Source organism: Acanthochromis polyacanthus, chromosome 9 (genome assembly GCF_021347895.1).
Source record: "Acanthochromis polyacanthus isolate Apoly-LR-REF ecotype Palm Island chromosome 9, KAUST_Apoly_ChrSc, whole genome shotgun sequence".
NCBI classification, from domain to species: Eukaryota; Metazoa; Chordata; class Actinopteri; family Pomacentridae; genus Acanthochromis; species Acanthochromis polyacanthus.
The window spans coordinates 20,986,187-20,999,065 of record NC_067121.1 but is presented as its reverse complement, the minus strand read 5'-3'; the positions used below and the strand labels follow the sequence as shown (position 1 = coordinate 20,999,065).

The 12,879-nt window shown below is 40.1% G+C and overlaps 1 protein-coding gene across 4 annotated transcripts in view; it reads left to right on the top strand.

Annotated features, from left to right (window-relative positions):
- The window catches only part of greb1l (GREB1 like retinoic acid receptor coactivator), a 54,473-nt gene that overhangs the window by 378 nt on the left and 41,216 nt on the right, over positions 1-12,879 (top strand). The window lies entirely within an intron of this gene.

Sequence of the window (12,879 nt, the reverse complement as noted above, 5' to 3'; positions counted from 1 at the left end):
GTAATCACTTGAAAATTAAAGTGTCAGTGAACCTGTTTGAAAGCAGCAACGCCACATTTAAAATCTGATTTCCCATGCCTTGAAGTCTCCGCCGCAAATGATCAAACCTTGCCTGATGTCGTGACTGATGCTTGACTGCAAATGTTTAGCGTATGTGTAACCACAAGTCGACTTTTAAGTAAGATACTATGGATATTTAAATACTTCTAATCATTGTTAATAAAGCCATGCCTAATATGTCAGGAAGCAGGCCACTAATTTACATATTTGTCCGTTGAACTGTTGAAGTTTCCTCAGGTTTGGTGTTGAAACAAACCTCAGCAGCTTAGGTAAAGTCATATCAGATAAGAGTGAGCAGAAGATATTTTTGGTGGTTTGTCATTGTAATTACAAGCAAACCAGTCTGTCTTGACTGCATCTGTGTTTCTTGTCCCAAAGGTTGCATTCCTTGTCTCCATTAACCTTTTTGTACTTCCAAAATATCATTAGTGCTAATTAGTATTATGTGCTCATTAGAGTTAGCAGGGTTGAGATTTTCCTAAATGCAAAGAGGTACTTTTTGATAAGCAAATGTAATCTCAGATGCTGAACTGGTACTTTTTGATGTTTTTACCATGGAGGGGTTTATAGCCCTGGACAATACAATAATGTTGTTTTACAAGGCATTACGTGCAGACTAAGAATATCTGATAGGTTTTGACTGTCTAAAAGCAAATATACAGGGTGCAAAAATAACTCCTAATGAATTTTGTAAAGAGAAAACTCTTGATACTGTAAGTAACACAGGTAGCACAGTTTCACAAGTATACATTCTGAATGACCAGTGTGGTTTGGGAGTTAGCTGGGTGGCCTGTCTCACCTGGAGCATGCGCAGCTCTGTCGGAAAGGGCAAGAGCCGGAGGGGTCAGGGGACTCTGAACGCTGACCATCTGGCCCTTGGGGGGCTGGTTTCCTCACTAGCTGCCTTTGTTCCCAGCGAACAATTGGGACTTAATCTGGGAGGAGATAAGTAAGGCCCCATGACACCACTCCTGCAATCAGACAGGTTTCTCTCTTCAGCCTTGAAGGAGACGTCTCTTTCCCATGCTGCTTTGGGTTCATCGGGTTTTGTGCTGTTTATTTTCTTTGTGTGGCTGCAGCATCTGAACTTTTCAATTAACGTTTATTAATTTGTAAGTGTCACATCAGCGCTGAAGATGCTGCATGTGAGTGAGACCTTTTTTTTTATAGTTGAAAATTGTGGCTCAAATTGGTCCAGCTGTGTTTGTGTTGGGTTTGCTGTTACATTCACAGTATATATGAACAGTATGACATGGATGAGTAATAAAGACATCCACAGTCCCTTCTTTTTGTCAAAATTGCACCTTGAGCAATTTAAAAGTAAAAACCAAGTTAGTTGTAACACATTTCAATTCACCTTCAAATTCGCCTATTAATACCACATCTTTATAGCATGCCCAAATACTATTTTGTTGGCCTTTTATCTTGTTAGAATAATAACATAATAATGGCAGCCTCTCTTCACATTCTCTTTATTACCCAGCTTCCCATTTGCAGTAGTCTTATTGTGTAGAAAACCTGCTGTGAGGCAAATAGGTCTTCCAAAAATGCAACGTGACATTTCTTCCTTTAAAAAGCTCTGCCAAGCTGTCGATAGATGAGTTTCACATCCATTTGTACATAAGGCAATTGTCACCAGGGTAACAGTTGATTTATCTGTTCTCATTATTTCTGTCACTATAATTTTGAGCACATCAAAACTCCATTTTTGCAGTTCATGTGTTGTGTTTGCTCAGTTTACCCTATGTGTTCTTTCTTACTGGGAAAAAATAGAAGATGTATGCTCATTTGAAAGCCAAGTCCTCTTTCTACGTAGTTATTGCTCTGTGTTTTGACAAGCCAGTGTGTGATACATCACCATGATTTGCCCTCAGCATCATAACAAAAACGACATACATACCATTGATTACCAATTAAGTCAGTAATGCAGAGGTTTCGGCTTCTGTTGCGGCAGCACCAGCACCAGAAACACATCATTTTAGATATTGATCTGTGAAGCAAAATCTTTTTTTAACAGGAAACACCTCGCAGATGATCCATGATACCAATTTAGATCACAAAATCACCGCTGGGGCTAGCCAGCAGTGCACGCAGATGTTTCTGTTGATCCCTTCAGAGGTAATTCTTAGTGATTGTGGGCTTTTCTGATCTCTAGTACAGATGGTAGGAAGGCCAAAATCCTAGAATAGAGAGATCAGTGCTATTGTTTCACACTTCTCTGGCCGCAGCGTCACAGGACCCAGAAAACAGGTGGTCTTCAAAATGGGCGTCATTCATCAAATTGCTGAGGCAGGAGGCAGGACGCTCTTTGTAGGTTTTTCCTCATGCAAATGTTGAAGTGTGTATGTCATTAAAACTTATCTTGTGATGTAAACATTGACAGGTAGAAAATATTTTCATTGTTTAAAAATAGCAATACCGCAGATTTTACAAGTAAAATGCTACCTACTTCAGGGAAAAGAGGAAGTTTCTTTGAGTGTTTTCAGTTCTATATTCTATTTTTTAAATATTATTAGTTGTGCATCACCATCTTGGCACCATTTTAATGTAACTCCTGGAGATTCAAGGTGATTCTTTATTCTAGTTATCTGTTGTTTGTAGCTGAATCTGAAATAATTCATTTTATTTCATATTTATCGCATGCCTTGTGTGTAAAATGTTTTTTTGCGAGTTCGAAAGTACAATATAGAAGATGCATAAAGTAGCATTAAATGGTATTACCTGTTACATTACCTCAAAACTGTACTTGTACACAGTATTGCCATCAGTTTCAAACTGAGATCAATTATTGTATAAAGCATTATCCCATTGTACGTACATATCAAACAGAAAAAAACTCACTCAGAAATTGTGGATTTATTTCACTATTTACCAAGATTTTTTATCATTCTTTGTGAGTTATTTTTTGCCCTTATCCATAACAGCATCTAACGTAAATGTGAGATTGATCATTCGGTTAAGCTATACATGCTGGATTAGACAGACGGTGTTAGCCGTCGGCCTCAACAAGGTCAGTGTACATCAAAGATAAAATGAAATGCCATTTTAATCAAAACATCAAACTTAAGAGGATGTCAGACATGATGTGCATCCATGTGGAACACATTTGGTGTTCCACATGGATGCACATCAGGATGGGTGTAAACTTTTAACCTGTCCTCTTTATTGAGGGCCAAGAATGCCAGGAACACTCTGTTCACTAAGCCGAAATGAATAAAAGAAAATATTTACAGACAGTAAGAGCAATGTCCGGGCATACTGTACAGGGAGTAGCATCTCTTTGACTTCTATGTCTCAGAAGCAGCAGTCAGAATAGTTTGTGTAACTGAGTGTGAGTTTAAACCACCAGCCACTATGATCTGAACATTTAATACTTGCGTCTTGCTGTTTTGTCTTCACATGATTTCACCAGAATCATGGAAAATGTAGATATCTGGGAAAGTGGTCATCTCCCTTTCCTTTTACGTGACCAAATCTCCAAGAAGAGGGAGGGAAAGCACTGATAAGGTCTGGAGAGGAGACGGGGAGTCAAAGGAAGGGAAGAGGTGGGAGAAAAGGTTAAGACAGATGTGGGCGTGATGAAGAGGCAAACAAGGCAGCTGGATGCAGACAGCAAGAGAGCTACGGGTCAACATTTTATTTATTTATTTAATCCGAGCCTCTCTTGTGGCTGATCGGATAAGTTAAATGAACAAATAAGGGTGGAGTGTGACCAGGGTGGAGTGAAATGCGACACAAACTGTAAGTACTGTATGAGGGTGGATGAAACACTCGACAATTGGATCATTAAAGCTAGTCCCACAAAGGCCTGTGCCCCTCCCCCAGCTGAAAGGAGATGTCAAAGGTCTGTGACCTCTTCCATTTATGTGCATTGATCCCTCTTGTGGAGGAGGGGCTTTCTCCTCCAACTCCTCCACCATCAGCTGTTATATCTTAGTTTCACCTGCAGGAAGTGGAACAATGATTTCATTTGCTATTTAACTGTGTTCCGGTTCCATACAGCATGCAAACTGTAACCAGTTTGATTATAATGGTGCTTCTACGTGAAAAGAGTCTCATCTATCTCAGTACACAGACTAAATTTACTTAACATGAACAATTCTAATAATAATTGATGTTGACATTTTTTAAACAAAAATGCCAATAGTACTGAACCTGTCGAATGTACGCTACTGTTCAAAAATTTAGGTTCACTCCAGACAATTTCATGTTTTCCGGGAGAATTCACACTTTTATTAATGTGCCAACATAATTGAACAAGGGTTTTCTAATTATCAATTAGCCTTTCAACACCATTATCTAACACAATGTAGCATTAGAACACAGGAGTGATGGTTGCTGGAAATGTTCCTCTATCTCTATGTAGATATTCCATTAAAAATCAGCTGTTTCCAGCTAGAATAGTCATTTACCACATTAAAAATGTCTAGACTATATTTCTGATTAATTAAACATTATCTCCATTGAGATAATTCCTTTTCTTTCAAAAATAAGCACACTTCTAAGTGACTCCAAACTTTTGAACAGTAGTGTATTTCTTTTACTTATTGTATGTTGGACTGTTTTGAATAATTTCCTGAAATTTTATTTCAAAAGTTGATGAATTGAGAAGTATTCAACCTTTTGTCCTTTCTCCTAGTGTCATGTTCCCAAGTCACAGTTTAATAAACCACACGCTTCCTGCTTTTTACCCACCTTTTCCTCTTACATTGCTTGCAGTATTGTAGTATATAGAAGCAATATACTAAATAAGCATAGTATAGCACACAGAATTTACTTAAAAACAGGCTTGTGGATTTATGGTAAGGAATTTTGGTCAGTGAAGTAAATTTATATGTTCTGATAAACAAATAACACAACTGTTAACCTTTCAAGTATAAATCCAATCAGGAGCATATTTGAACTTTACACTGAGCTTATGTTAACACACTGGCTGAAGAAGCTGTCGCTGTTACTTAGTTATTGTAGGACAAGTCGCGCTTGGTTAAATGTGTCTGACCATGAATTTGTGGTGTTGGGTGAGAGTCTACTTCACACTTTTGCTTAGGAGTGAAGGGGGAAAGGAAAATGCTGTGAGGATGAAATGCCTTTCAGTTAAAAAAAAAAAGCCATTCTTTCACAGACTACTGGAGTGTAAGTTTTAGTGACGGATGAAAGGAACTTACAGTCAGGACTGACGTGCAACACGTAGGAGTACAACCAAAAAGACTGGCCTGAACATCCTGCTCTTTGTCGAGAGGGAGGCTTGGGATGCTAATTGCGTGTGTGTGTGTGTGTATGCATGAGTGAAACACGACCCCGGTAGATGGCACTTCCTTCTCTCTTATCTGTGATTCTGACATGCAGGGCAGGTTCTTATCTGTCACCGCTGGAACCTAAAGACTCAGTGAACCCAATCTGTAGTTTATTTAAGCCCTCTGTCTTCATAACAGTACTGATATTTATTTCTATCTATACACCTCTTTTTGTGGCACTGTTACAAAATAATGTGTGAAGTCATCTGAATTTCGTTAGAAGATAAAAAATCACCTTTATTCTGGGCACTCCCAGATCAAAGTTGGCATAGCTCCCTGACAGAAATGAATGGAACTTATCTGGTTGTGCCCTCAAGTCGTTCGTTAGGAAGCGTGTCTGGAGAAAAGTCAAAGGGTCATCGTAAGGCGCGAGTGCATACATGTGCAGGGGAGTGATGGCATGTCAAGGTGAAGGAGGAATTTCAGCCTTTTTTTTCCCCTCGGTCGAACTCTTCATCAACAAATGAGGCTGCATCTTGCATCACATCACAGCATGATTGTGGCATGAAGTGTGAACTCATGTCTACGGTGTTCATCTTTTTTTATATCAATCTCTTAGATTTTTGTGGTCTCCATTACACCAATATGAGCTCATGGAGAGGAAAGTGTGCCCCATGGAGACCACTTAGTAATAATATATCCTCATTCTTGCCATTGAAACCTGGAAAGCATCCAGCAGAGAATCCCTTCTTGCACAGCACTGTTATGGAACAGTGTGTTCTCACAGGGTGTACTGCTTTATTCCTCTCATGCGCCTGCATACCAACTCCAGAGGAGCAGTACCTGTGGCCAGACTGATGCTTACATGTTCTTTTTAATGGGTACAGTGTGTGCTGTGGCTCCAGCTTGATCATAGTGCAATAGTCTGAAGGAAAGTTAATGTTTTTTAGATTGCATTTCATTGTTTTTGCCTTCTGTGCCACATTTATGATTAACACTGTAGTGAGAAACACTGATCTTCATCTTCTATATTTGTCACTGTATTTTGACTTTAACTGACCCACTTCACATTTCTAGGAGTGCTCCGTATATAGATGGAAGCATCTTGGATGCAAGTGCACAGAGTGTATGCATCTGTCGGTATAAAACATAGCTGCATATTATTGTTTGTTATAGTTGTTTTTAATATTTCCTTTGATTGGTGATGCATTATAGGACTGAAGTGATTAGTTGATTAATCATTAAAAGTTGAATCATAAACAATTTTCTTAAGTTACTATTTAGGTCATTCAACAAGAAATAAAAAAACATTTTTGGTGTCTTTTTCCTGGTCTTCTCTGTTTCCTTTGGGGTTTGGGGTCTGATAAATTTTGTTGGACATGGAAACTCTTTTCAAAGGACCAATCATAAAACACACATCTGTATGTACGTAAGACGAAAGTCACAAAAATATGAAACATTCTGCCATGCTGTGTATTTAGCAGTATTGATGTAAAAACATTGGATGTGTGTGTCAACAACAGCTGGAAACACTCAGGCTTGTTGCCAGATTTCCCACCTCACCACAGCAGCATCTTTGCCTTTGGCCACGTACACTGTTCCAAATTCCCTCCTCCATACACACACAGGAACACACACAATTGCACATACTCAGATACACAAACAACCTCCCAAACAGGACACTGACTCTCTCGCTCTTCATGTTGAAATAGAAGGTCAGTGTGTGTTGATGCTGCCAGGACTGTGGGGGAGAGAGCTGACTGTAGCAGAAGGCTTTTCCATAGGCTGACACAGCTTGTCCAAGGTTACGGTTACCAAGACTCAGCCCTCTGCTGCGAGGACTCAACGTTCCTCGGTGGCAAGGGAGGTCATTCTCTCTCTCTCTGTCTTTTTTTCTCTATTCACCCAATGTGCACATTTGCAGGCCAAGTACAACCAGCAATAAAACAGGAAAGTGTTGGATTAAAGAATTATTTCGGGGATTTTCTCACTACATCTGTTGATTAATTTTGACTGAAAGAAATGTTTTACAGTTTGTCTACCATCATCCAAACAACAAAGAATGGTGTTTGTCCTTCCAGCAGATTTCAAGAAGTGTAATGTCATGGAGCAACTAGTGGTCCAATAATTTAATAAGACAGTTTTGTATTATGATAGGACCAGAAGGGACAGAAATGTGGAGAAAGAAAATGGCATGCAGTTAAGGGTCTGCCTGCTGAGAACTGTGCCAGGGCTTCGCCCATGTAGTCACTGTATTGGGTCACTGTTAAGAACACACTTTATTCCTTCTGCTTTTTTCCCCCTGTAATCTGTCACCCGCCTATAAAATGTTTATGTGTGCTTATTCTTTAATGGCTGTAGTAAAACTGCTGAATCTCAGCGTTAGGTTTTAATGTGAAAAATACAAAATGCCAGAGCATGTCTACCTGCAATGATCTGTCTTTTTCTGTCTTTGTCGATGGAAGAGCGAGTGCTTCTCGCGGTAGTACGCTTGGGATTTGTTTTTCCGTATATATTCATCCACTAAATTTACAACATCACTCAAATGGTCACTGCAACACATTTGAGGTCAAATTATTCTTGTTCAATTTTGAGAGCCACTTGTCTACTGTTCAGATTTTGGTGGCTTGACACCTGAGTGCCTTATTTACCACCATCTCCTCCAGGTACACCTCATTGTTCCAGAAGCCTTCTGTTGCATATGCTGGTTGGTAAAGTATTCCATCTCTGGTAAGGATCATTGTAGGATGAAGTGCTAACAGTCCTGAATAGGTTTACTGTCACTTTTTCTCATCAGCATGCTTGGTGTGTGGGGTCAAGCCCTGAACAAAGAATGCTTCTGCTCCTATTGTCCCATTAAACAAAAAGAGTCCTGCTGATGCTGTGACTCTTGCTGTAAGGAGGACTGATGGGATTTAAGTGTGGGTCTCGTCACCGAGGGCAACCTGGCGCTTATTAATCTGGAAGTAGGGGGTAATGGAGGGGATGTGGCAGTAGAGTGAGGGGGGCAACGGGGGGTAGGGTGCTGCTGATGCAGCAGTGCTGCCTGAGGTCAGGAAGAGGGGCATGATGGATACAGCTGATCGCCCGGTAAGGAAGTTTAGAGGGAAAGAGGAGGAGGCTACTTCGTCAGGACATTCAGAAGTCTCTTTGTCACGCTGTCACTCAAATGGATTCAAGGTGGCTGAGACCTTATTCAGGGAGGAAAAGAAAGAAGAGGTCCTATTGTGAAAGGTGGATCTCTCTCTCTCTCTCTCTCTCTCTCTCTGAACGCCTGATAAACACAACAGGCTCTTTTCTTCTGTCCTCTGCATGAGTGCTTGGTAGTCCTGCTTGGGAAAATTAAGTTAGTATGTCAAATGTGAACTTTTTGGTGAAGAAAATTAAGAGACCACTTGTCTTTTAGAAAAAAAAGGACTTAAAGCTAAAATTTTGTTGAGCCAGAGCTCAGTTTTTTTTAATAGCAATTAGCCTGTCAATTATTCTTGATAATATGCAATCATTTAATTAAAAAATGTAAAATGCGTTCATCTCTCTTTTCTAAAGCTTAAATGGATGTCTTGTTGTTCTGCATTTAACTGAAAAAACAGATTCATCTCATAACTACAAAAATGCAAATAATTTATTTTAAAAACTCAAACTACAATAGATATTTTGTTTCTTCTTGTAAAATGACTAAGAGCTCAATTGATTATCCAATCGGCTCAAGATTAACTTCTCATATCTGTCAATAGGTTACTTCTTTACAGATGCAGAGTGGCATAATAAATGTATTTAGTGTATTTCTCTGGAGTACCAAAACATGAGAATCCACAACATATCAAGAGCTGGGATTGAGTCATTAATCAAATTCTTAGCATCCTAGTTATGATAATTTAGGATTTATAATTTATTTACGAGTTGTTCAACAATTTGTCTACAAGCAAGCATATAATTAACATGTACAGAGATCAACATTTAGAATAGAAAAGATTACTAAACTAACATTTGCTTTGGTTTACAGTGAGTGAAATTTAGTTTCCCTGTTTTGTTGAATTATTGAGGGAAGGGTTGTTTGAGATTTTTTTTACAGGTATTCATTTGTACTTAAACATGGCTGTTGTTTTATCACCTAGTAACACACTCACCTTGATTTTTAAAGCCCTTGCAATGATCATCTCTAAAGTCTTCCGTTAGTATCACATCCTCAGCATGTCCACTTAACTGACATGTGATGTGGAGGGCAGCGCAGGCCAGCTCCCAGAACTGGAACCTGACCCCTATTGCTAGGTTTGTCATCTGATAAGAGCAAATGTTTTGATAGTGTCGGCCCTTTCAATGTGATCCATGACTCTCCTTTTACACCCCATAACAAATAGGGCTGTCTAAACAACCGTTTATGACCAGGACAAGGCCTGGTCAACCATCGTCAAAGATCTACGCTGGGATGAGCCATTAGGTGTGGACCAGATGTTAGAAGAAGCTGTGATGATGGCAGAGGATCAATTTCTATCACAGAACAGAACGCAGACTAGCCTTAAAATACTTCTTGGTTTATCCTTAAATATATTTTTTAGGTTTTTCTGTAAGGCTAGCTATAATTAATTTTTTTCTTTGTTTTAACATCAGGGCTAATTTTTCCAACCTTACAATAAAAATTTATTTAAAAAAAATGCATTTTCATCAGTGAAAATTTAAAAATTGTGAATGTTCTTCTCTTTCCCTCCTCATGCCCTTTAGCATTGACCAGTGTTTGACCACTGCAACTGACAGCTTTACAGTATGAAATAGAACTCATTGTTGTCTTACTCAATATGGCTTCTCTGAATACATCTATAAATGTATTAGGGTCCTGTGTCCCTCCCTGTTGTTCCAACTTGGGTGAACTGGCGTTCAACCCACCAGTGTTGTAAAATGCAGATTGGGTTCACTGACAGGCCTTCTGTTTTATTACACAGTTGTGAACAACATTGTAAACTGTCACTTGTCCTTCACTTTCATTCACTTATTCTATCAGGGACAGCATTAATGGGAGCAGATCTGTGTTTTCTGGAACACAATCAAAGAACTGTCAATGTTTGACAAAGGACTACTACTTTATGTTGTGTTATGGTGGTTTTCTGGTTCATGGAAAAGATGCCCACCAATTTAAATCTGGATTATAGTTTTGTAACTGACACTAAATCCAACGTGTCTTCAGTTTCAAGGACAGTAGTAATAGTTGGGCCTGTTGCTGCTGGGTGAGGGTTATAAGAACTCGTTCATTCATGTAACATTCATTACATAGGTTGCACAATAACACAAAACCTTTTGTGACTATCCGTTGCCTAATTGCATTGCATTGATCGGACTCATCAGAAACCGCTGGGAAAGCAATATTTTGTCTAAAAATGTAAGTATTAGGCTTCTCTGTTTGCTTTTAACGGCGTTGACCACCAAAACTGATGAGATTAGACTGCCTCGATAGGTCAATAAAAATATTTAACCCACACGGATTGACTGAAGTATCACATCTGGGCTATTGCTACATATAGGGCCACAATGAACAATCAATAAATTAAGTCAATAATTAGTCATCAATAGTTTGGTTTGTAGATTTTCACAAAGCCATCATAAAATGCCAGTTGCAACATCCAGATGCCCAACATCTGCAAATGTGTGGTTTGCAAGACTCAGAATCGGTTATGAAAGTAGTTGCAGAATAATTCTAATTTGACTAAACAATAAATTGAGTAATGGACTCAGTTGTATTTGCATATTTAGTTATATCTGTCAAACAATATGCTACAATATGTTTTGAGATTTTTCGTAAACGAGCAGCTGTTACGAAGGTAGAAGAACCCAGGCGCAGACACAGGGAAACTGGCAGACAGGTGATTATGAAAAATGATTTTATTTTACTAAATAATTAACAAATACATAATTGATGAACGGGACTGGGGAGACTGAACTAAACCAAACCACTCAAAACCACTGCGAAAACCACAAATGCAAAATACAAAAACTGTGATCTTCTAAACTAACCGAATAACAAGACTAAACTGAGGAGGGGTACTCACAAATGGGGAAACTGACAACGGGGGAAGACAGGCTTAGGGAATCCAAAAACAGACGGGGGCACAACAGAGTCCACGAGGGGAAAGTCCAGGAGAGGGGGAGAGCAGAAGAGTCCATGTAGCAGTCCAGCGGTGGCAGGTTTGTTGGGGAAACGGCTTCTATCACCCGATGGAGACTGAGTGACTGAGCGGGATTTAAATAGCTTGTGGACGGGTGAGCTGAGATTACTAATTACTGCAGCGGACAGTCATTGGGGTAATCAGCAGGAAGAGTGCAGGTAGAGCAGAAGGGCGAGTGGCAGGGAGAGAGAGAGACATGAGGGAGAGGTGACAGAAAGGGAACCAAAAAGGCAGGACAAAACCAAAACAGATCAGGAAACAAGAAAGGAGGAAAGAAAGACAGGGGCCAGAGCAAGATCAGCAGCGGCAGTATTTTGTGTTAGATGGAAGTGACTTGTTTCTGTTGAGCTTGTTTTCCATTTGTGCTGCATCAGTTATCTGTTTGGTCGGTCTTTGCCATTAAATGACTGACCTTTGTCAGTGGCTGAGATTTAGTTTAAGGTTAAATGTCATGCCCTTAAACTCATCCTCTGGGCCACACTGTGCGGCAAGGTCACCACTCCAATCAACCCAGTGTTAATACAAAGGCTGCTTGTCCCCTAATGAATTGGCTCCACAGTTCTGCAGCGAGTTACTGCACCTCTCTCTAGCCCCTCGCAGGCCTTCCCAGGGCTGCTGTCCTTTGACGTGCACCCCCAGCCCCTAATTTTGAAATGAGTTTTATAACTGGACAGTAAACTTCCAGTGGCTTAATGATGATGACTTCTTCATGTGCCCAAATGCTCCTTTTGTCCACCCCTCCTCAGGCCCGAGACCCTGCCCCCGTTCCCTCCGGTCACACCAGGCTTTAAACCCTGGTTCACCCCACTTTATAGTTCCACAGATAATCCCTTAGAACACACACACGTGCACGTGCGCATGCACACACACATGCACCCTGAGGCTATTATCTCCACTGAGCTCTGCTCTGTCTCTTTCTCCCTGTCCTTCTTTCTGTTGCTGCCGACTTCAGCAATGGCATTCAACTGGAATGTTTGCCTTTGTTTGTTTGGCTCACTGGAAAGCCATGAATGACCTTAGCTCATCTGCTATCCTCACTAGCACCAATTTGCACTTCAGGGCCCAGCAGGCAGTCCTGAGGAGCAGGAGGAGGAGGTTTCCAAGAAGGTTGTGGGGCTTTTATAAGGAAATTAGAGCTGTGGCCTGCCACCCGGATAGTAAACAACAGTGTGAGCCTTCACACCCTTGGTGTCAGATAGTTCACATGACGCGAGTAGAAAAGCGAATTCTGTTACGGGAATTTTCACATGGTGGCTATTCTGTTTTCTTGTTTTGGTTTTTGACAGTTAAGCTGCAGGACTGTTTTCTTATTATAATGTCCTGAGTAGCACCTTGGTTGCTATACCTTCTACCTATCTCATACTCATCTCTCAGCTTAAATTGTTGGTTGAAGACTTTCAATTTCCTGCAGAGTCAGAGGCTCAACCTGT